The 22,167-nt window shown below is 49.6% G+C and overlaps 1 protein-coding gene across 1 annotated transcript in view; it reads right to left on the reverse strand.

The window, feature by feature from the left end:
* WNT9A (Wnt family member 9A) overlaps positions 1–22,167 on the reverse strand; it is a 53,946-nt gene that overhangs the window by 31,104 nt on the left and 675 nt on the right. The gene's annotated exons all lie outside the window — the stretch shown is intronic.

Raw genomic sequence — 22,167 nt, forward strand, 5'->3', positions numbered from 1 at the left:
GAAACTGCAGTGAGCCCACAAGACCCAGCTGAGAGAAATCCCAATAATGGACACATTTGGGAAAAGCCAACTGGTGCAATTTGTGCACTCAGCACAGAGCCTTGAGCCAAGAGGATGCTCTGCCTCACAGCAGAAATTGCTTGTGTTGAAAATACAGGATCCATTCCCAGTCCAGGCCTGGACAATCAGTTTTCTGAAGACTCAGAGGCATTTAGCAGACATCTCATTTGAAATAATTCCTACATCAATAGGAATTATTGCATCTACATCCCCTAAATTCCTCCAAAACTCAGAATTCTACAGAATCCATCTGTGAAAGAGATGAAGAGATTTGAAAGTTCGGGGTCTAAATTATTCCTTGTGAATTCCTTTGGGAACTAGGAGTGGAAGAAGCAAAAGAAACAAAATCATTACAGACAAATTACCTGTGTTTGAGGCACTTAAGGGCCAGGAAACATCAGCATAATTCTATGTACGCAGTAGGAAATAAATTCCATTAAAAAGAATAGGAAAATGGCTTTATCTGCGCTGGGCCAGAATCCTTTTCCACATTCCCATCTTGTCTTAATTCCCAAAGGACAACTAAAGGGAAAGGAAGCAGTGGGCAATGGGAGGAGCCAACTCATTTTTGAGAATTAAAATTCTTTCTCATAGTGCCACAACAAAAGGCAAATTCAGGGAAAGAACATTCACAGTTGCTCCCAAGTCACCAGTATTCCTCATTTTCCAGGCTTTAGGTTTCCCTGGTGTGACAACCAAATACAGGGTGACCTATCATAATTCCAAGTCCTCCAAAGTAATGAAAAGAAATTTGATTTTAAGCATCAGGAGGGATGCTGGAGTAAGTGGACTCCTGACAGCTTTCTCTGAGCTCTTGTCTCAGACAGCACCATAAAAACACCCACGAGGACCCAAATGTGTTTTCCATGGAATACAGAACAGGGATAATGTGTTCTAAATCAGCCCCGGGGCCAGGCAGTTAATGAGAACAGTAAAGAAATATTCAGTAATTGCCCATTCACTGAAAGAGGTGAGGAATTGCAGAACAAACCTCGCATGGAATCACGGGACAAAATTCCATGGCAGGGTGCAGGCATGGAGGGGATGACTGAGCTAATTCCTACAGTTCTCCTCTGGAGCTTCCCAATTAAACTGTGAGCTCTTAATTAGCAGTAATTGTGCAGTAAAAGGTGTCCCCAGGTATCTGAGGTGCTGGCATTGGACCACAAATTACAGCTGGATTCACTTTGGTGGTTATGCTCAGTTTTTTCATGGATCTGTCAGGAACTGTGTCCAGCACTACAAGGGACAAGTAAATTCCAGGGAGTCCAGCCTGTGCCTGAGGGTACAGACACACCAGGGAAATCCTGGGGCATGAACAAATACATAAATAAAATAAAATAAATAAATAAATTATAAATGGGAGAAAAAGTTAATATTTTTGACAACACAGGTGGAATTTGTCCGATATGGAAGCACAACAACAAGGGAAATAAAAAGTAAAATAAGGATTCAAATACCCACATCAGGGCTCCTATACTCCATAAGCCAGACAGCTTTGCTGGAAATCTTCACAAACAACCTGAACCCTCCTTTTCAGCTCAGCTCTTGATATTCCAACACGAGCAGGGATAAAGAACACTGAGAACCCCTCTTGAACTACTCCATCAACAGATGCTCATTAGAGCTAATCACAACCCGAGCAGCCCCAGCCTGAAATGGAGTTTCCATCTGTCTCCAAAATGCACGTGGGCTTAGCTGTACAAATCCCACATCCCACCTATTTCTGTGGATCTGGAGACTGAGTCATTATTCCCAGGAGGATACAGGGCACAGCCACATGGAGCCCATCGGAATTAAGAGTTTTAATAAGCTAAAAATACTCAAAAAAATAAAACCAGAAGGGTCTAAGTTAATTTCTAAATGTCACAAAGGTGATCAGCTATAGAGTAAAACCTCAAAAAAATTTAATTATGACACTGGAGCAAGAGTAGACATATTCCCAATTAAAAATTACAATAAAAACTTGATTATGAATAAATCTCCTCAGCAGGGAAGATAAGCAGAACCAGAGCCACCCACTGAATACATGAAGACAATCCAGGGCAAAAGAAGTTAAAATCTGTCTGAGTCCTGCTCGCACTCCAACTTAGCCCAAGTCTTTTTTTTTTTCCCTGAATCTTGTGGCAAAACATATTTATGAAGAAGGGTATGAATGTAAACTAAAGGGAAATTCAGGAGATTCAAGGAAATTTGGAGTTTAAGCAGACACAGACCCCAGGGTGAGATCTGCCTTTGGTTTCTTGGACAAACCGAACCAGAATTCCCAGCTTTTTTAAGCCAACCCCGCACAACCACGTTGCTGAAGCAGCAGCTGAAACCCAAGAGCTCTGTGACAAAACTTGGCCCCGTCCATCCCTGGGAGCCAGGGTCACATTCCCCAGCCCCTCTCCCGTCTGGGCCTGAGACTTTCCCGTTGTCTCCGTGTCCAGAGCCCTGTCCCACCCCAGCCTTGGTGGCTCCCCCTTTCCTGCCAAACCTCCTCAAAGCTGGGGAAGCATCCCATCCAGCATCCCCAGGGACCCCAACCTGCAGTTCACTTCCTTCTGGAGTCCCAGACCTGCAGATCCCTCAGCCTGAACCACGACGAGCAGCAGGAGCTCGCCGGCTTTGCCGGCTCCACCACGTTCCCCACGGTGCCATTTGTGTTCCTGGTGGTGGAGGAAGGAATCCCTCCAGTTTATCCCTGTCCAGCCCCAAAACAGCCGTGGTTGAAAGTGCACCAATGACCTATCACTCACAGGCAGCTGCAGCAAGGAAAAAAAAACACTGAAACCAAAAGAAAGGAGACACATTTTATAGGGAGGGAACAACTGGGAGACATTTGTTTTGTTGGTGCAGGTCTTGGGATGAAGGGAGCAAGAATAGCCCATCCTAGCACTAAAATATTGCTATTTATCATCAAAATACTCTTTGTATTAATTTCTTCCACCCTGTGTCACTTTAAGCAAGAACTAAAGACTGCTTTCCCAGGATCATTACTTCCCACCCAACTTTCTGCTGTAGGATATCCACGTTGAGGGCTTTGACATTCCAATAACAAGCCCTAATTCTAGAGCTGTCGAGAAGCAAAGTGAACTTCAGCAAAGCAAATGGCAGCTTTGACGAAGAAAGTAATGCCCAAAGAACACAAAGATAAGAGGAAACTCCTTTCTAACCTAATTTCTTTGGGAATCAAAAGCATTCTTCACCCTGGAATTTTCCTCCGAGGTAAAGAGGGTCATGCCACTAATTTAAAAAAAAAGCCAAGCCCTCCAAGTTTCCAAAGCATTTCAAGCGATAAAACCTGAATTAGAGCTTGAAAATAAATCATAACAGTAATAAGCACACACTTGAGAGAAGGGGAAAAAAAAAAAAAAAAAAAAACAACAAAACAGATATAAACCTACACTGGAAAAATCTTACACTTAAGTGTAGCCAAAATGCCAGTTGCTACATGTCACATTTGGGCGCTCCAGGCAACGCTATCACAATGGCTAACAGGGCCAGGCAGAGCTCCAAGACCAAAGTCCAAAGCCCAAGAGGACACACAGATGCTCCTCGCAGAACAGTGATGGCATCCCAGGCTTTTTGCTGAGGCTTTCACACACGTTCAGCATCCTGAGCAGCGGCACGAGTCAGAGCAAGGCTACGACCTTTGGGACGCCTGTTCCTGGCTAATCCTGCCTGAAGGAGGGCCCCAGAAAACATTTAGATTGAAGGATCCGTGAGATTAAGATGTTTATCCATCCCTTGTACTGTGCTGTCGGGATTTCAGCGTCTCCTGGCTGCACAAGCTCGGGAGGACCAAGGGCCAAGAAGGAGAGAGGGGAAGGATAGCAACGCTAACAACTGCTCGGAGTGTTTGCTGGAAACCTGTCCCCGGGCTGCAGATAAAGGAGTAAAACAGGATCAGGGGAGATTTTCCCACATGGAAACACCTTGGGAGGCCGAGTTGACGCAGTTGTTGGGGGCAACACGTGAAGAGCGCAGTGTGAGACTCTGTAGGGTGAAATGCTGAAGTTTTACAGGTGTTTCTATCTGGCTCTGGCCAGATAGAAAAGGAAAGGTGCCATGAATCCCTAATGCTAACCCCAGGCTATCCACAGCCCAAAGATGACTCAGAACAAATGTTAAAGTCAATTAACTCCTGCCCTGGCTGGAGAAAACAGCTGCATGCAGAGCTGAGGGTCTCCCTCCCATTCCAAACTGGAAGGGCATTTGGTACCAGAGTTCCAACAGGGAAACCTCATGGAGACAGTCAAATCATGGACTATCCTGAGCAGGAAGGGATCACCAAGTCCAACTCCAGCCCTGCAAAGACACCCCAACAATCCCACCCTGTCCCTCAGAGCGTTGTCCAAACTCTCCTGGAGCTCTGGCAGCCTTGGGAATGTACCCATTCCCTGGGGAGCCTGGGCAGTGCCCAGCACCCCCTGGGGGAAGAACCCTTCCCTGATATCCAACCTGAAACCCCTCGGCAGGTTCCTGCTGTCCTCCTGGATCCTGTCCCTGGTCACTGCAGAGAGGAGATCACTGCCTGCACTTCCAGTTCCCTCAGGAGGAAGCTGTTGACTGCTATCCCTGGAGGATAATGCTGAGCTCTTCGGAGTTAGCAGCAAGGGAGTGAAGGTCTCCAAAGCAATTCTGGCCATGTGCCACAGAAAAACACACCTTGGACAAAGTGGAGGAGAGTTTAGGTGATACAATGGGAGGGAGGATGAAGACAGCAGAAAAAGAAAAGAGAATTTCCCCATGCACATGGAATGAGGAGACAGGCATTTATGGAAAAGTAGCCAGTTAAAACACTTCTATCCCACCTTCATCCTGGAATAATTATCACTTGTAGAGTGTCTGCAGCAGTTTGCAAACTCCACGTTTAGGAAGCTCACACCAGACAATTGGGGTCACGGATGAGGAGACAGCACAACTTTGTTCCAGCACAGAAAACCCACACTGAGCTACAACTGCACCACAGTTCCCAGACAGGCTGTGGATTCCCCTGGATCCCTGGAAGTGCCCAAGGTCAGGCTGGACAGGGTTTGGATTAACCTGAGGCAGTGGAAGGTTCCCAGTCCATGGCAGAAGGCTGGAATGAGATGAGCTTTGAGGACCCTTCCAACCCAAACCATTCTGGAATTCTACAGAGTGATGCCTTTGGATGCTGCATGGCAGGAGATCCATGAAAGAACAGGACAAGTCAACCACTGCTTCCATAAAATTTCTGGGCCAATACCTACTGTGGCTCATTTAGGATGATGAAGGTCCCTCATAATTCTATGTTCTTCCACCTTTGGTGGAATAAGTGATGGGTGCATCAGAGAGGAACCACTGGACATTCAAAAAAAGAAAACACCAAAAAAAGCCTACCAAAAAACCCCAACGCTAGTTCCACACTAAAGGTCCCAAAGCTTGTGAGGCAGGTTTAATTTTAGAGCACACTCATCGGATTTGCTTACATAATTTTCTTGATTTGGAAAGCTTTTCATTTTCCTTAGTGAGAAAAGCTGTCCAAATTTATCACATTAAGTAGGGGGCTGCTTGCCCAAAAGGATCTTAAAATACATTGGCTGCGATTTTCCTTTTAAAGTTTGCATATCACAATTAGGGCAATGTGGAATTAGAACAGCTTTAAAGAGTGAGGTGGGAAAGAAACCATTAAAAAGGACAAATCCTTACCAAATTATCCTGGCACCTAAATGCAACGGCCCTCAGGTTGTCCAGAGGCTGCTGAAAACAGGGCAGCAAGAGATCAAGAAGTGTTCCAGTGTGAACCCATTAAGCAGGATGCATATAAATCCCACAGCAGAGATTTTTGAGTGATTTTAAGGGTTTTCAGTGATTTTGAAAACATCATCTTTCTGTTTGGCACTACTGGGGAAGATGTTGGCCTCATCTAAACTAGACAAGAGCGTGGTCTGCAAAGAAATTTCCCCTTTAGATCCTCAAAGCCACACGGACAGGACTTGGCAGCAGCTGTGATTTTATGCCAGATTTAATTCTGTCCAGCTCCTCCACCCAACCACCACCTGATCACAGCAAGAACTCGGGAAGTTCTAAGGTTCTTCAAACCTTCCTAGGTTTGCTCTTCCCAAACCACAAAAAGACATAAAATCCGTACACCAACATCTTACTTGATCCATTACTCCCAATTTCGACACCGATTAATTTGTTTTTGCAGATGGAAGTTGAGGATCTCCTCAAACAGCAGAGTTTGCATCCCTGTGGAAAAGCTGCAGGAGTAGAAAAAAGGGCGTAACTTCCACAGAAAACACATTAAACCTCACCAATCCCACAATGCCACAGGTCAACACCCCTCCGACTGAAAGTTTACAGCAGGAAAAATTCAGTTTAGGTGTTGCCAGGTACCTTCTACCTACTGAAAGCTGATTTTTAGGGCCACTTCTGCAGATCCTTTACCCCCTCCCACCCAATGGTCACAGCAACACACAATGGAAGAAGTGGCACCACAAGTGAAATAATTTAATTTGGGTCCAAAATGCAGCTCCCAGGGCTAGGCAGGTCTTGCATTTAGGTTTCCAGCACTCCTGACTACTTACAGGAAAAGCTCTGGAGCTCTACAATGCCCCCAGGAAGCCACAAGGGCTGGAAAACGACACTGGGCTGCTCTTGGATGTGAGTAATTTCCACCTTGAAGGCAGCTTGTCAGACTCCCTCTTTTGGTGATGGCCATGAGCTCAAACTTCATGAGCCTGACCTCAGAGAGGCCTTCAAAAAGCTATCCTAGAACAGACAGAGAATCATGGAATGGTTTGGGTTGGAAAAGACCTTAAAGATCATCCAGTTCCACCCCCTGCCCTGGGCAGGTACACCTTCCAGTACCCCAGGTTGCTCCAAGCCCTGTCCAACCCACTGAACACTTCCAGGGCTGAGGGTCCCATCAGGTATCCCTAAGAGAGGAGAAGGTTTTGCAGGATTTATTAATGCATCTCTTTAGAGACCCTGAGGCTGAAAAACAGCATCACTCCCAAATAAAAAAGTGCCCTGAGGTGAAAGAGTTCTCAGCAACACCTTGGTGTCTTCTCAGGAGTTTCTCAGTTGGATGCTTACACAAAATGGATGTGTTCTCTCTTAGTAGTCTTTGTTTTCAGTATTCCCCAGAGCAACTGTCCCCAAAAGTCTTAAGAGACACTAAAGATGAATTTCATGGCCTCACGTCTTAAAGAAAACACCAGCACCTCATGGTGCTAAACTCACCAGGCGTTGCCACCTAAACCCAGGGAGAAAAAGCTCTTGGCCCAGGCAATCAAAAGCAACATCATAACTGAAAACTAAAATTAAAAAGGTATTTATTTTCAAGGGTACTCTTTGAGCAAGAACAGAAATTTAGATGTTAGAAATTATTCCCTGTGAGGGTAGGGAGGGGCTGGGATGGAATTCCCAGGGAAGCTGTGGCTGCCCCTGGATGCCTGGAAGTGTCCAGGGCCAGGCTGGGCTTGTAGCATCCTGGGATAGTGGAAGGTGTCCCTGCCCATAGCAGAGAGTGCAACAAGATGAGCTTTAAAGTTCCTGCCAGCCCGGCCCATTCCATGACAAGAATAAGAAAAAAACCTCCCCAAATCTGGCCACTGATTTCCATCACTTCTAGAGAAAACTCCACCAGAGAAGCCAGATTTAGTGCAGAACCTCAGCAGCCACATTGTCACTGCTGGTGCCAAGCTCCCCGCCAAGCCTGAAGGCCAGCAGGGACTGAGGAGCAGCTTGGTGATATCCTTCAGCCGCTGCGCAGAAGGAAGGAGGAGCTCCTTGGTGGCAAGAAAATGAGATTAAATCAGCTTAGGATTGCGGCAGGGCCGTAAGTGAGATGCTGCCTTTGCAGGGCAGCACAGAGGGGCCTTTGAGGGATTTGTGAGCTGCAGCACAGAGAGGTCTCACAGTCCCAGCACACCGGGGCAGCAGTAGCATCCATGTCCTGCCTGTGGGCAGTGCCTGTTCCCTTCTCCACAGCCTGCGGGGACTCTTCAGGAGAGCCATGAAAAACCCAGCCTAAAGAAACTCAGGGTTTGTTCATCTCCCACCCAAAAAAAAACCAAAAAAAAAAAAAAAATCCTTACACAGCTGCCAGCTGCTTCTGTGGCCACCCAAACTGCTCCCCCAGTCGTGAAGTGATGCTGAACTAAGGAGAGGAGCTGAAATATCCTGAGCAGGAGGGGAGGGTGAAGTTACACAGGGCTATTAGCAAAATAAACCTTGCTCTGGCACGCTGGAGAAGCCTTACCCAGAGCAATGCTGGCACTCATTCCAGGCATTGGCTTTAACCCTTCCTTTCCTTGGAAAGCAAAGGTGGCAAAGTTGTGCCAAGCAGCCGTTCCCTCCACTATCTGCTAGAAGCTGCTCCTCAGGGATTAAATTCGGACCCAAAGCAGGGGTCTCACGGGAAGAGCAGGGGGTCAGGATGGTATTAGAGCAGAGAAAGGGGTGTAGGGATGAGGATAAGGGGTGGAGAGCCCCAGCTGCAGAGGGGTCAGTGGAGTCACTCTTCTCCCCTTCAGAGTCAAAATGTTTAGGGTCAGCATGAAGGAAAAAAAAAAAGTCGTAATATTTTTCCCCTCAGGGATCTTCCCTGGCACTGGCAGGATTCCCCTCTTCAACTCCACACCCACATCATCCAACACTTGAAATGCAGAGGAAAAGCCCTGTCCCACCCAGCTCCCTCCAAAGCAAGAATTATCCAGGGCATCACATGGAAGGACTGTTTTTCACAAAAACGACAGGAAAACCGAGGCCAAAAAGTCTTTCACAACCACAGCTCACCCTCAGCTGGAGGGAAACTCCTCAGCTAAAGGAGGAGTGTGCTGTTGGTCAAATATTCCCAGTCCATCCAGAGACTTCAGGACAGCAGGAGAAAGCTGGTGTGTGACTCACTGCTCTGCATTTTTAAGTGAAAAAGCAAAGAGCTTGGGAAGAGTTAAACGGAAATTTAAAAAAAAAAAAAAATCACAAAATAAAAGTTAAAAAAAATTAAGGAGAGTAAACACCTCTACAACACCAATTTTAAGCAGTGGCTCAGCAGATGCAGAGGGGCTGGTTCACACGTTAGCTGAGGTAAAAAGCAGCTTTCTATCTGAGAGGCTGCCTGCATTAGTCACCGGAAAGGGGACACTCCAGCAATGCTCAACTGGAATGAATCGAGCCCAGGAATGCAAAGTGGGGTGGTTAAACCACATCAGTTTTGGAGTGCCTCCTCCAAACAAGGCTCTAAAGTGCCCTTAATTCAGTTCAGCCCGCTTTGCATTGAAATCAACTCTGTTGAAGTGAATTAAGGATCTTTAATCCCCAAGGAGAGTGTTTCCACCAGGGCCAGTTAAGAGTAATTGAACTAATCCACTTTAAAAGTCAGTTCAGATTAGTTGTGCTAAGTGGCTGTGCAGATGAGGCCCGGGAGCACAGGGACTGTCTCTAACATGCAATAATCCCATCAATCTGCCCCGGGGAGGACAGCTCGGGCCTGGGAGGGATCCAAAACACTCCAGTAAGAGCCCTAATAGAAATGTCTCCTTGTGCCTGACAGGTGCCATCTGGTTGCAACCAAAGGCATTTTCCACGTGGATTTTCTGGGCAGACCATATTTGCTGGGCATGGCCAAGGGGAAGTTGGGTTTTATGGGCAGCTCCCTGCTCCAAAAAGTGCTGGTAGCATCTCCCACCTGAGCCACGATCGAGGCTTACATCACCTCAGTGAAATATCAAATACAGGTCTCCCTCCATTCCCCATGGCCCAAGGGGGTCAGAAGATGAATTTGGGGTCTGTGTAGGGCCCAACTCCACCTCGCACTGATGGCTAGGGGGGATTGGATCCCCCAGTTAGTTCTAGCACACCCACCCCACTCTTCTGCAAGCTCCCAGGGCGTTTCCCACCACTTCCCACCAGTTTGCATCCCAGCTTTTCCACTGGTTAGATCAGCCCCACAGAAACAGGGATCAGAAAGCCAATTTATTAAAAAAAAAAAAAAAAAAAAAAAAAAAAAAAAAAAAAAAAAAAAGGCCACCGAACGCCCCACACCACATCCAGCCTCAGCTTTTACTCCAGCTCCCCCCACAACACCCAGCAGCAGCACAGGGCAGGCTCAGCCCAGGTTTTGCCTTTCTAGGAAACCACGGAGCCCCCGTTTCATGCAAGCCACTTCTTCCCCAGCTAAGAATAATCCCCCCAGCTGCTGTTTGATGTCCCCATCGCCATGGATGCAGGGTTTTTTAGCGGGGAGATCCACAGGGAGAGGCAGCGAGGCTGCGTGTGTTCGCTCCCGTTAATGTTTCCTGTGCGGTTCAAGCTGTTTTACCTACAGGTATGTTTATTCCACTACTTTAGCAAACCAGCAGACTTTTTAATGGAACTGTTGATATTTTTCCTGGCTGCTGCTCCTCCTGGAGAGGCGAGGCAGTGTACAAACGGAGTTCATTCCTAGCTCCAGCCTGGAGCTGCTCTGCTCCTCCTGGGACTGTGGGGAATTGAAGGTTTCCATTGCACTGGTCAGGTTTCTTCCTTCTCCCAGCCCTCAAGTTTTAGACACACACAAAGAGAGGAGCTCGGGCAGCTGACAGGAGCAAGAGCAACGTGTGGCTGCTGCTTGAAGCAAGAGCAGCAGCTGCCCTGGAAATGCAGCCACGCATCTCCCAGCTAGGCTGACTCTGGAAAAGGAGAGCAGGTGCAACGCTGCACCCCAAAAATGAAGCCTGCACCACTCATCTTATTTTGCAGCCAGACGCTTGGTGTTTCCCGCATTTGAACACTTCAGACCTCACCAGGTCAGCAGGAAGATTCCTATAAATTTGTGTTTGGATCCTCTTTATTGCTGTAACAGGAGGAGAAACTCCAACGCGGCAGGCTCTGCTTTGTCAGGCACATCTTGATGCCATTTTCAAATATAATCCATACTCCAACAGCCTTTTGGGGCTCTAAGAAGAGCCAAAGGATGTGCACCAAATCCCTGACTCAGCTCAGAGCCTGCTCATTGTGAGAACAGTCCTGTGCCACAGCTGGAGCACCCAAAGCCACGCAGCTCCCGGGCATCTTCTGCTCCCTTCACTCACAACGGGGTAACACTGACAGGTAAGACACCACCTCTGGAGACACTTCAACCAAAAACACCTGTAAGGAGCCTCCAGAGAGCTCTGGGAGCAGAATAAACAGCCCCACACAGCAGGGAGGAGCAGGTGTTTGGGCAAAGCCACTGAGCTGTCCCTGATGTGTCCAGCAGCAGCAGAGCATCCCTGGGAGCAGCTCTCCTCAGTCCTGGCTCTCTGGAGGCTCTGGGAGCAGAGGAGACACCTCCCACTCCTCACCCAGTCTGCGAGGGGGAATATCCAGCAAAAGTACACCCAGAGCCACGGTGCAACGGGGTCACTGAGCCTGAGCAGCCCTAGACTGAGGCAGTTGTGTCCCAGTGAGTCAGCCCAGCTCTCAGATTTTCCATGAGACTGGAGCAGCCCCAGGGATGTGGTGCTGAGGGAGGATGCCCTTCTCCTCCACTGGTACCTCCCACCCTGCCGTGTCTGGGACAGCCCTGCTGAGCCCAGTCCATGCACTGCAAAACACAAAATCCCTACAGGCACTGCACTTACTTTTAAGGCATATCCACAACATCAGATTTATTTCTTCGTGGTTGGTGATCCCTCTGCAAGCTCAGGAGTCCAGCTGATCCTGCCAATGCAGGATTATGCCTGGTCCCACTCCCCTGCAAGCACCATCCCTTTAGCCCAGTCTTTTTCCTGCACCTTGCAGAGAGTCAGGACTCTGCCTGGAAACACATTTTCCTCAGCTCTACAAACCAGTATAGACATCACAGCTCATAACACTGACCACAGGGACTGCTCAAAGCCTTCCTCAGTCCAGCTCACACCCTCCCAAGGGCAGCTCTTCAGCTCCTGTCCTCTCTCCAAACTCAAGCTAAGCCTCTGGATTTCCAGAGTCAACATGGGACAAGCCAGAAGATAGAAATAGTCCCCAGGGACGCAACACAGCTGTGCTAATGAGCCAGAGGAAATGTTGGATCTTTTGGTCAGACCCTGTAATTCAGCTCAAGTGGCTGCTTCACCTCTGGCCTGTCAGATAAACTTGTTAACCACAGACTGGGAAAGAGCTCCCTGCTTGCTCCCAGCAGGAGATTTATCTTTGGCAGGGGCTGAAAATGCCCATACCCCCTTCACCTGTGATTGTAGAGAGTCCCAGGGATGCAGAGAGAGAGCTGAGCTCTAAATTTGCCAGGTATTTTAACATCTCACCTTACACTGGGAGAGGATTAGGGCTAGAAAAGAATTTTGTCAAGATTAAGCCAAACAAGTCAGTTCTTTTAAATCAAGTATCGGTTCTGGTGAACTGTCCCCAGAGGGGTTTGGGCTTCAGGATTGGGTTTCTTGTCAGAGGAGATGGGCAGCACTAGAGAGCAGCTGAACTCAGTGTTCCTGAGCTGGAAAAGGTCCCCTGAAATCATGGACTGCCCCGGGAGAGCCTCTGCAGCCAACACCAGTGGATCCAGTCCAAGGTGGACACTCATCCCAAATGCAATCACTGAGCTGGCTCCCAGGTCCCCAATCCAGGATGGGCTGAGGCTCAAGCAGGGTGTAAAGAAGCTGAGAAACACCAAAAACCAGCACCTTTCCATGTTACACTTGAGTGGAAACACATTTTCCTTGATTATCTGAGAAATTGTCAAAGCCTTGTCTGATGAACCCTCACCCATTTTTCCCCAGTGCCTCAGGAGAGGCTTTGGGCCCACGGGAGACACAATGGACTGGTTTTCCACAGGAACCATCAGACACCAATGACTGAACCCAAAGCAAAATCTGAGAGAAGCAAAATCTTTCCCCCTGCAGGAATTTGGCAGAGCTCCTGCCAACAAGACAGCCACCCTTCCTGCAGGAAGAGAGGAGCTCCAATACCAAGGCCCAGAATGGTAAATCCACCCCAAAAATCTCACCCTGAGAGCAGGCAGCTGCCAGGGATCTGCCATGGATCCCGAGGGTGGCATTGCACAGTCACCAGGGCAAAATGAAGACACCCCAGCTACAGTCATAGGTGAGGAGAACCATCCAACATCCAGAAAAATTAAGCTTTATACCTTGGACACTTTGGAGAGTGAGGTGTTTGCTGACAGTGATCCTAAAACAGAGCTGGAAAACCTCACAGGTTCCTCTGGAAAGAACTACCTTCACCTAAAATCTTCAGCTGCAATCTCTAAAAAAAAAAGTGCAGTTACACCCCCAGGGCTGCCTAGCTTTGTTTTGTTGCAATACCAAGCATCATATCACAAGTCCTTAAAAAGAAAAAAATAAAATCATTACTCTGCAGAAACTACCATGAGGATATTAAAATAGTGAAGAAACAATGCCCCAGCTCAGCAGGGGTTGACAACAGGGGTTCCTACTGAGGTCTACACTGGGAATTAGCTGTAGGAAAACCACGAGTGCAGGGCACAGCGATGCCTCTGTGCTGTTCCTTTTAGGATCAGGTGAGGGAAGGTCACAAAATCCCCAGCAAGTCATGAGAAGAACCTGCCATGGACATCCCCAAGACAGGGATCTTCCACTATCCCACATTGCTCCAACCCCATCCAGCCTGGCCTTGGACACTTCCAGGGATCCAGGGGCAGCCACAACTTCTCCTGGTGTCCTGGGCCAGGGCCCCACACTCTCCCAGCCAGGAATTCCTTCCCAATATCCCATTTTATGCTGCTCTTTGGCAGTGGGAAGCCTCTTGCCCTTTTTCCTGTCCCTCCATCCCTTGTCTAAGTCCCTCTCCAGCTCTCCTGGAGCCCATTTAAGTACTGGAAGGAGCTCCAAGGTCTCTCCATGGCCAGAGTTAAGAGGTACTGAAGATCCAGAAGCAGAAATCCCAGTGCCAAGCTGTGGGCTCTGTGAGCCAGAACAATTCATCTTTGCCACCTGTGTCACCCCTGTGCATCACCCAGGGGTCAGACTCAACACACCTCCCTGTGTACTGCAAAATAAAATGCTAATCTGTGAATATTATTTCTTTTGCTCATCAACTGACCTCTTCAAAAATGATCTGGGCCTTGAAAACAACAGTGGCTTGACTTTCTTTGTGCTGGGAGGCTGCACCCCAGAAATTCAGAAAATTTCAACAGCAGACCAACATTCTGGTTAAACTCTGCCCATTCCTCCCAGGATTGCCCTGGCCAGCCATCAGGGAGGGTTTTAAGCTAAGCTCAGATATCCCTGTGGGCCTCTTTCAGTGCTTCATTCATGTCTAGGGGAATTCATCTGTTGCTCCACATCCCAAAAAGCCACCCAGAAAGTTTTTCCAAGAGAGGAAAGTTTTGCTCCAATTGGGAATTTTCTCCATCCACTATGTGGCAAATGCAGAAGTCAGAGCAAGGTTTGCCCCAAACACCATGACCATGTGGCTGCCCAAGTAATGCTATTTTAATCAGCTAGGCCAAATCAATCTGCTCATAAGATTCCTGCCAGCTCCCATCCAGCCTGTTGGGAATGAACAGGAATTGGGTGTTCCATGCTGTATCCCCAACTCAGCATTACTGTCAGACACTGTTGAGTTTGCATGTTGTGTGGTGGATGAAGAGAAAAGAGGTTTTCCTCTGCATTCTTCCCAAACAAAGAGTTTAGTTGTTTGTTTGGGCTTTTTTAACCTGTCATTTCCCCTTGCCCCAAAATCCCTCAGCAACTGAATTAACAAAATGCTCCCCACACCTTAGAGAATGGTTTATAATTACAGACTGGAAGGCTACACAGCACAATCAGGAGCTACTTGATCCATTTGAAACAAGAGTTCCTGGTAAGAGCTGAGGGGAAGAAAAAAAAAAAAAAATCAGCATAGATTTTTCTATCAGCTCCAGCAAATCCTGTAAGTGCTGTGTTTATCCATGGAGTCAAAATACTCCCTGTTCCACTTAGGGAAGTGCAAACACACATTACAATAAAATGTAAAGCTTGCTGAACTGATAAACTTCATAAGTGTGTTTTATGACAGTATCTGGAGAGATAAGGCTCATTAGCACTTACAGCCACCATCTGAAGGAACCTTAAAAAAACACAGTTACAAACAGAAGAGGGAAAAAATTTGCAACTTGACGTCAAAAAAGCTTCTAAAGGGTTAACCCTTTCCATAATAATAATCCTAATAATTTCTGAGTCCTCTCAACTTGACCTGAGCTGGTTCCTGAGCTCTGGGAAAAGTCAGGAAAATAGACCCTACCCGGCTCATGCTGGTTCAGAACCTGCAGCCACGTTCTGCAGGAGGAGCAGCGGCCCCCCAAGACCATTTAAGAGTGCAAACAACAAGTCCTGTGCTCAAGGGCTCCTCAGGTCGAGGAACCAATTGCATGAACACACCACAAGGGAGATGTTTTGGCTGCAGAAAGGTGTGGAGGGGAGCCAGAGGCTCAGCAGGTTTCAGGTTGGAAAACCACATCCACGAGAGTTCTTGGATTGCTCCAACACACCCCTGGAAGTTGGGAACTTGGGAATTTTGTGTCTAACAGAAGGTTTCAACATGAGCTCAACACCATCCCACCAGAGGGGTCTCTCAAGAGGCAGCTGGAACCACAAGGTCAGAAACAGAGAGAGCAGGTCAAGACACTTCAAATGCATTAAGTCCTTTCCTCAAACGCCAGGTAAAGAGTTGACCCCTTCCTCCTACAGAACTCTGGTGGCCACAGAAGGGGCCACATTATTCCATTATTCCATTTAACTGGAGCAGAGGATTGACACGGAGCTTCTGGCATCAGAAGTTCTCCCACCGCAGGTGCCCCCCCCCAGTGGGGATATTCTGATTTAACATCTTCAAAATCCCCTTCTGACCCAACTCCCTCTTCGAAGGTATCAAGGCACAGAGATGAAACAGGAGACAAGGAAGGCAAATCCAATCTTCAGCTCTTCTGAGGCAGGATTCCCACACCCCACCACCCCTGTGCAGCCCTGGACCACAGATGCCTCACAGTGTGGAAATACCAGTGATGTTCACTGGTCCACTACCTCCTCTGGCTGCCCAGCCACCCTCACAACAGATCAAGTTCAGCAGTTTCTTCTGACTCAGATTTTCCATTAGAAAAGTACATCTTAAAGTATGTTTAAATATCAACATTTATTAGAAATAACACTAAAGAGAATGGAATCCCTGGGCCAGGAATAGCTACAAGACGGCTGGGGAAAATACAGGTAGATAGTGGTAGGATAAGTGGGAATGTTTTAAAGTGAAAGAAAAAGTTATTAGGAGGAAATCCTTCCCTGTGAGGATGGGCAGGGCCTGGCACAGGGTGCCCAGAGAAGCTGTGACTGCCCCTGGATCCCTGGAAGTGTCCAAGGCCAGGCTGGACAGGGCTTGGAGCAGCCTGGGACAATGGAAGTTGTCCCTGCCCATGGCAGGGGGTGGAACTAGAAAATCATTTTTAACCCAAATCATCCTCCCCTGATTCTCTAAGGGGCAACTACACCAAGTCTGCCAGCACAATGAATTCATCTGACACAAAAAATGAAGAAGGTGGCAAAAACTCACAAAACTTGCTCTGGTCTGAAAGATTCAGACTAAGCAGCATCACAGAGGCTTCTCCGTGCAGTCTTCCAGACTTTCCACTTAACTTGCTCCCCCCTTCCCTATCCCACTGCCTAATTCAATTACCTGCCACCAAATAAGCCTTTAGGCGATTCTCACTACCCCGATAAAGCATAAGGCCTTTAATAATTAAACATTCTGGGGCTTTTTGTGTTGGGGTTGTGGGGCTGGACTCCCTTTTATTGTTGTCAGCAGCTTCCAGAAATGAAGTTAATCATTGACCAGGCCTTTCAGCAGGAGACCAGAGTCCTGTGGATTCCTGGTCGCTGGTTCTGCATCACCAGTCAGGGTAAAGGAAGTCACTGGCCTCCTGCTTTGCCAGGTACCCACTCAATCGTCTCCTGACATCCCATCTTCCCCCTCCAAGGTGTCATTTACAGCACTGGAAAAAGAAGAATGAAATATTTGGACATAGAGGCTGCAACAGTGCTCATCATTAACCTGAGTTCAGAGAGGAACAGCCCCAGGGGAGGGAAACTGAGGCACAAGACAGTGGTTCCAAAACATCAAGCAACGTGGTCAAGCCACTACTTCAGCCAGGAAAATACTAATTCCTGTCTGAGTTCCTGCTGCTCCATCCTCCGCAGGCAAGAGGAGCTTCCAGGCACTTCCCAGCCTGATTAGGGACAAATCCCGCTCCCCAGGGATGAAGAAGCAGGTCTGGCACAGTTATTTTTCCAAACGTTCCCAGCTTTGTCACCACCCTTGTGGCATCTCATCAAATCCAGTGCCACTTCCAAGCACCTACGAAGCAAATGCTGCTTCTGGCCACAGGGTTCCCTTTCCAAAGGAATGGAGGTTAAACACTGCTCCGAGTTGACCCAGAGAGGCCAACTTTGGGAATGAAGCCAGGCAGGACTCGCAGCAGTGACAATTCACCCAGCTCCAAGAAAGCAAGGGGGGGGGGGGGGGGGTGGAAAACCAAAACACACAAACCAGGCAAACCCTTCCAGCTGTCCAAGGAAAAACTCCAAACCCAGCACCTTAAACCCAGCAGAGCCATGTGGGAGAGGCAGAACAAGCAGCAGAACCGCTCGGGGCGGGATGGCCAAGCCGTCCTCTCCAGCTGCGTTCGCCTGCGTGCCGCATTCCTGCCTCGCCAGCCGAGGCCAGGTTTTGTTTTTTCGGGTTGTGCTGGGAAGCAGCTGCTCCATCTCACACACGCCAGGGCCCGGCAGGCGCGCCCACGAAGCCATCGCGGCCTGGTCACGCCACGGAGGGGCCCGCGGGCCATGGAGGGGGCCCGCAGGCAGCAGCCACCGGCACACGGTCCCACACCACCCTCCAGTGACAGGGACACACAGCCAGGACCTGCCACAGCCAGGTCATCGCCCAGCCTGTCCCACGGGCAGCGAAACCCGTGGGATGGCTGTCACTGGAGGTGACATTCCAGCAGACGCCACACGCAGCTCGAGGACTCGCAGTGGCTCCCCGGCCTGCTCAGGAACCCAGAGCGCTCCCAGCTCCGGAACAGCCCTTCAAGCCCAACATTCCACTCTTTTCTAAGGCTCTCTTAAAATTACACTCTGAGCGATGAGGTTGCCGTCCTACGGCAGAGCAGGGCACCTATTCTGCACCTGCCAAAGGGAATAAAAATACATCACGCTTCCCACACTCCAAACCCCACAGCGTGGCTCTGGGGAGCGGTGTGTTGGTAAATTAGGGCAAGCTATGCTTCCCCTCCCTCCCTCTCCCCCCCCCCCGTGAGCATTTAAGGGTTCCTGTTGCCTGCGTGCAGGGGACAGATCAGTTACATTTATGCAGAACATTGCAATCTGTCAATATAAACACTATGTAAGCATGAGCCACTTGTAACATTACTACTGTCTTGACAAGTGTTTGCAGAGGGGGCAGAGCTGCTGGGATCCTTCGGCTCCCCGGGGGGGGGGGGAAAGCAAAGCAAATCCCAACCTGTAGGAGAAATGCTTCCAGCAAGAATTAAAAAATAATTAAAAAAAAAAAATGCATCAAAACTGAGTCAGACTCTAAATCAGAACCCCCAGAAATAGAGAGGGGTTGATTCACAGACTGGGTCACCTCAGACCCAGGAAAGCAGAAGCTCCTACGGGCTGGTTTCCTTTCCCACCAGCACAGGGCACAGCAGGATTGAAGGTCCTCAACCACCTTGTTACCCCAGCATGGCTCATATGGTCACCTGCCACTTCCAAAGCCCAGAAATGCAAGTCCCAACACAATTCCCAGACGCCGCTCTGGCATTTCCACCACCCCCAGCCACATTTGAGAGAGCAAAGGGAGGGAGGGGAGCTGCCCACACCCAGAGCACCGGGAAAGCAGAGCAGGGAGGAAAGCTGAAATGCAATGCTTTCTCAGGGATCCCGGCAGTCTGGGGCTGCTCCAAACTCCCCCCAGCAGCCAGTTGGAATATGGTGCAAATTAGTGTTCAGACAGCCCAGCTGCAGAGGTCGTGGCTGGACATAAAAGCAGCCTCACTTCTGGAGCAGCCAGTGCATCCCAGCAGGCTGACACCGATCCCGAGGCAATGCCTCCCCCTCTGGTGCAGGCTCAGTCTCTCCCACAGTCATTCTACCCCAAAATTCAGCTGCCACCATCATCCTTCTCCCCCTGAGGGGCAGCTCGAAACGCACAAAAAGCCAGCAGGGCTGTGCTCAGTTTTGTAGACGTGCTTTCTTCTCTCTATCAAGAAGTTTGTCAGAGAAGGTTTTGGAGCAGTAGCATCACCCCATCCCCGCAGCTGGGCTCCTCCAGCTGTTTGCCAGCTGTTAGGGCTGAGCCAAACCCCTCAAAATCCCTCCTGAGCAGGTGCCTGCAGGGTCTCAGCTCTTCTCAGTGCTGCGCACCAGCATCACTGCAGGTGCTGCTGCTGGGTACTAGCCCTGGGTCATGCTGGCACCTGCTCCAGGGAGGAGGGCAGCAACAGCCAGGCTGCCAGAATTCCCCCTCAGGAAAAGGGAAAAAAATCTCTCTCTCCCTCCACGGACCATCACCTTCAGCACATCTCCCAGTCAGGCAGCTTGGGGATGGAGAATAAAACAGCAGCAAGAGCCCACCTGCACCACGGCTTTAACCCGCACACACTCCAAACTCAGCTTTCAGAGAGCATTTATCCTACTTGGCTGCTCATGCATCCCTCCAAGAACACCAGAGCCAGCCTTCCAGGGAAGCAGCAGCCTCCAGCCATGGTCTTCCCAGCCCAGCATCCCTTCCTGCCGCCCCCCGGGACAGCACAGACATAACTCCATGCTGACACAATCTCATTATCGTGTAACCATGCCCCATTTCTGTCCCTGGGCACTAATTCCCCACCAGGCCACATATCTGGAGACATGGAATTCTTTCCCTGAAATAAGACATTGGGGCTGGGGGGGAAGGGATCATCCACAGCTGTCCCTATCCCCCTCCAGACTGCAGAAGGGAGCAGCCAAGCTGCAGCCACAGTGTGACATCTGCTTAATGCAGCCTCACTCTGTGCCCCACCATCTCCTCCACAGGGATGCCAGCGCCCAGATGGGCCAGCAGGCCACCAAGAGGTGGCTTTAGTGATGCCTTGGACTCAAAAGAAGCATCCCTTTCCCTGCCTGGAGGGTGTGTCTCAGCTGGGGTGATGCAGCCAAGTTGTTAGGAAGGATTTATCAGAACGAACAGATGCGCTGCCTCACCTGGAGCAGCTCTTTCATGCATGTGGCATAAGAAAAAAAAGAACAATACCAGCCTTCCCAGGGCATTTTCAGAGCCACTGAGATCTGCAGAAACATCCAGCTTTTACCAGGTGGCATTTCTTTCCTTATCAACACACAGAAGCCCACAGCAAGGAGAGCTCAGCTCCTCCACACACACTTGTTGGATCTCAGCGTGGATTATCAGGACCTGGGATCTCAGCACTAGCTATTCCCAGTGTCCCCAGCAGCTCAGCAAGTGCAATCTCTGCTCTTGGAAAAACAAAGAGGGGATCAGCAGTAGATGCTGCTCCTTAGCTGGGGCTTTAACCAGAGACAAGGATGCTTTGCATCAGCAAACTCCACTGCACACCACAGCAGCCCTGGAGCACTTAAGAGTGCACATCTGGCAGCATCTCCTCTTCCCCTCCTTATTGCCAGGGAGGGAGTCTCAAATCAGAAACAGCAGCTGTACCAAGACAGAGAAAAGCCCAGAGTGGTCAGGACACACAGCAGACACTGCCCCAGGCTCAGGATGTCCCGTCTTAAGTTAAATCTCTATGAGCCAAGGGAGAAATCCCAGAAGGAACTGGAATGAGTTACCTGCTGCTCTAGAGCAGATATCAGCACGGCAAGGATTAATAGAGGAGCTACAGCCAAGCTCCTTCCAAAGCCTGTCAGTCCCCAAGGCACAATTCAGCTGCACAGTGCCGGTGGTCCTCGGCAGACACACGAGCCAACGGGCTGGGAACAGCCCTCCACACACTGCCGAGGGAGAAAAGGGCTTTTCCTAAAAACCTGCACACACAGGACAGGCTGTTTCCTTAGAAAACCAGCCCCAGCAGCAGGAAGTGAAACGGTTCTGGAACTGGAAACAGAAGATGTAAGTAGCACTGTTTGGAAAACTTTGCCAGACCACAAGCAATGGACAAGCCTCAACACCAGGATTTGTTTTACTGGAAAGAAGGGGGGAAAACCTCAAGTCTGCTAAAATATTCTCCAGGGCTGGTCCAGTGGCTCCTACCAGTGGTCACAACACAACATCCCCCCAAAAAAAAGAAAAAAGAAACTGAAGGAAGAAAAAAAAAGCAAGAATCACCACTACTGTGCAAACTTACACCAAAACCTCTTACACAGGTGTTCGTGTCCCACTCCCCTCTGAGCATTTTAGGACAAATGGTTTAAAATTAAGGATAAGAGGCAGAGACACCCTACAAAGCACAGAGGGAAAACCCCGTGCGGAGCTGAGGCCGCTTGATGCGGCTGCGGAGGGACCTTGAAGAAGAACGGGGAATAATGATTTAGCTGGTCCAGCTCACCGCACAGAGGCAGGACAGCGGGATAAAAGGGGATAAAATCCCCGGGATGGGCGGTGGGGAAGGGGAGGGAGCGGGATCCACCTGCGCAGGGCCGGGCCGGGAGCTCCCCCTGCCGGCCGCGCCCCGCCCTGCGCACAGGTGAGCGCCGGGGATGCGCACCCGCGGATCCCCCACCAAAAACTAAAAAAAAAAAAAAAAAAAAAAAAAAAAAAAAAAAACAAAAAAAAAATCCCCCAAAAAAAGCACCGCCAGCACTATGGCAGCACCCACTATTGAAACACCACCTTAAGTCGCGGAGAAAAAGGAGTTTTCTGCCCCGTGTGGAGGGGGTTACAGCCCGCGGCTGCTGCGCTACCAGGTCCGCTCCGTGCGCGTCACCCCCGCGGGGAACGGCGGAACGAAGCGCTCGCTCGCCCCGGGCAGCTCCCGGGAACAGCCCGGCAGCTCCCGAGGGGTTGCGACCCGCGGCTCTCGGAGCGCTCGGTCCCGACTGGCAGACCCAAGGGGATCCCGGGAGCCGGGACACGGGACAGCCGCGGGCACGGCGCTGTCGCTGTCCCCGTCCGGCTGTCAGCGCCCGCGGGACGGGATGCCCGCACACACTGAGGGTGCCCGCAGGCACACGG

This window comes from Cinclus cinclus, chromosome 1 (genome assembly GCF_963662255.1).
Source record: "Cinclus cinclus chromosome 1, bCinCin1.1, whole genome shotgun sequence".
Taxonomy (NCBI): Eukaryota; Metazoa; Chordata; class Aves; order Passeriformes; family Cinclidae; genus Cinclus; species Cinclus cinclus.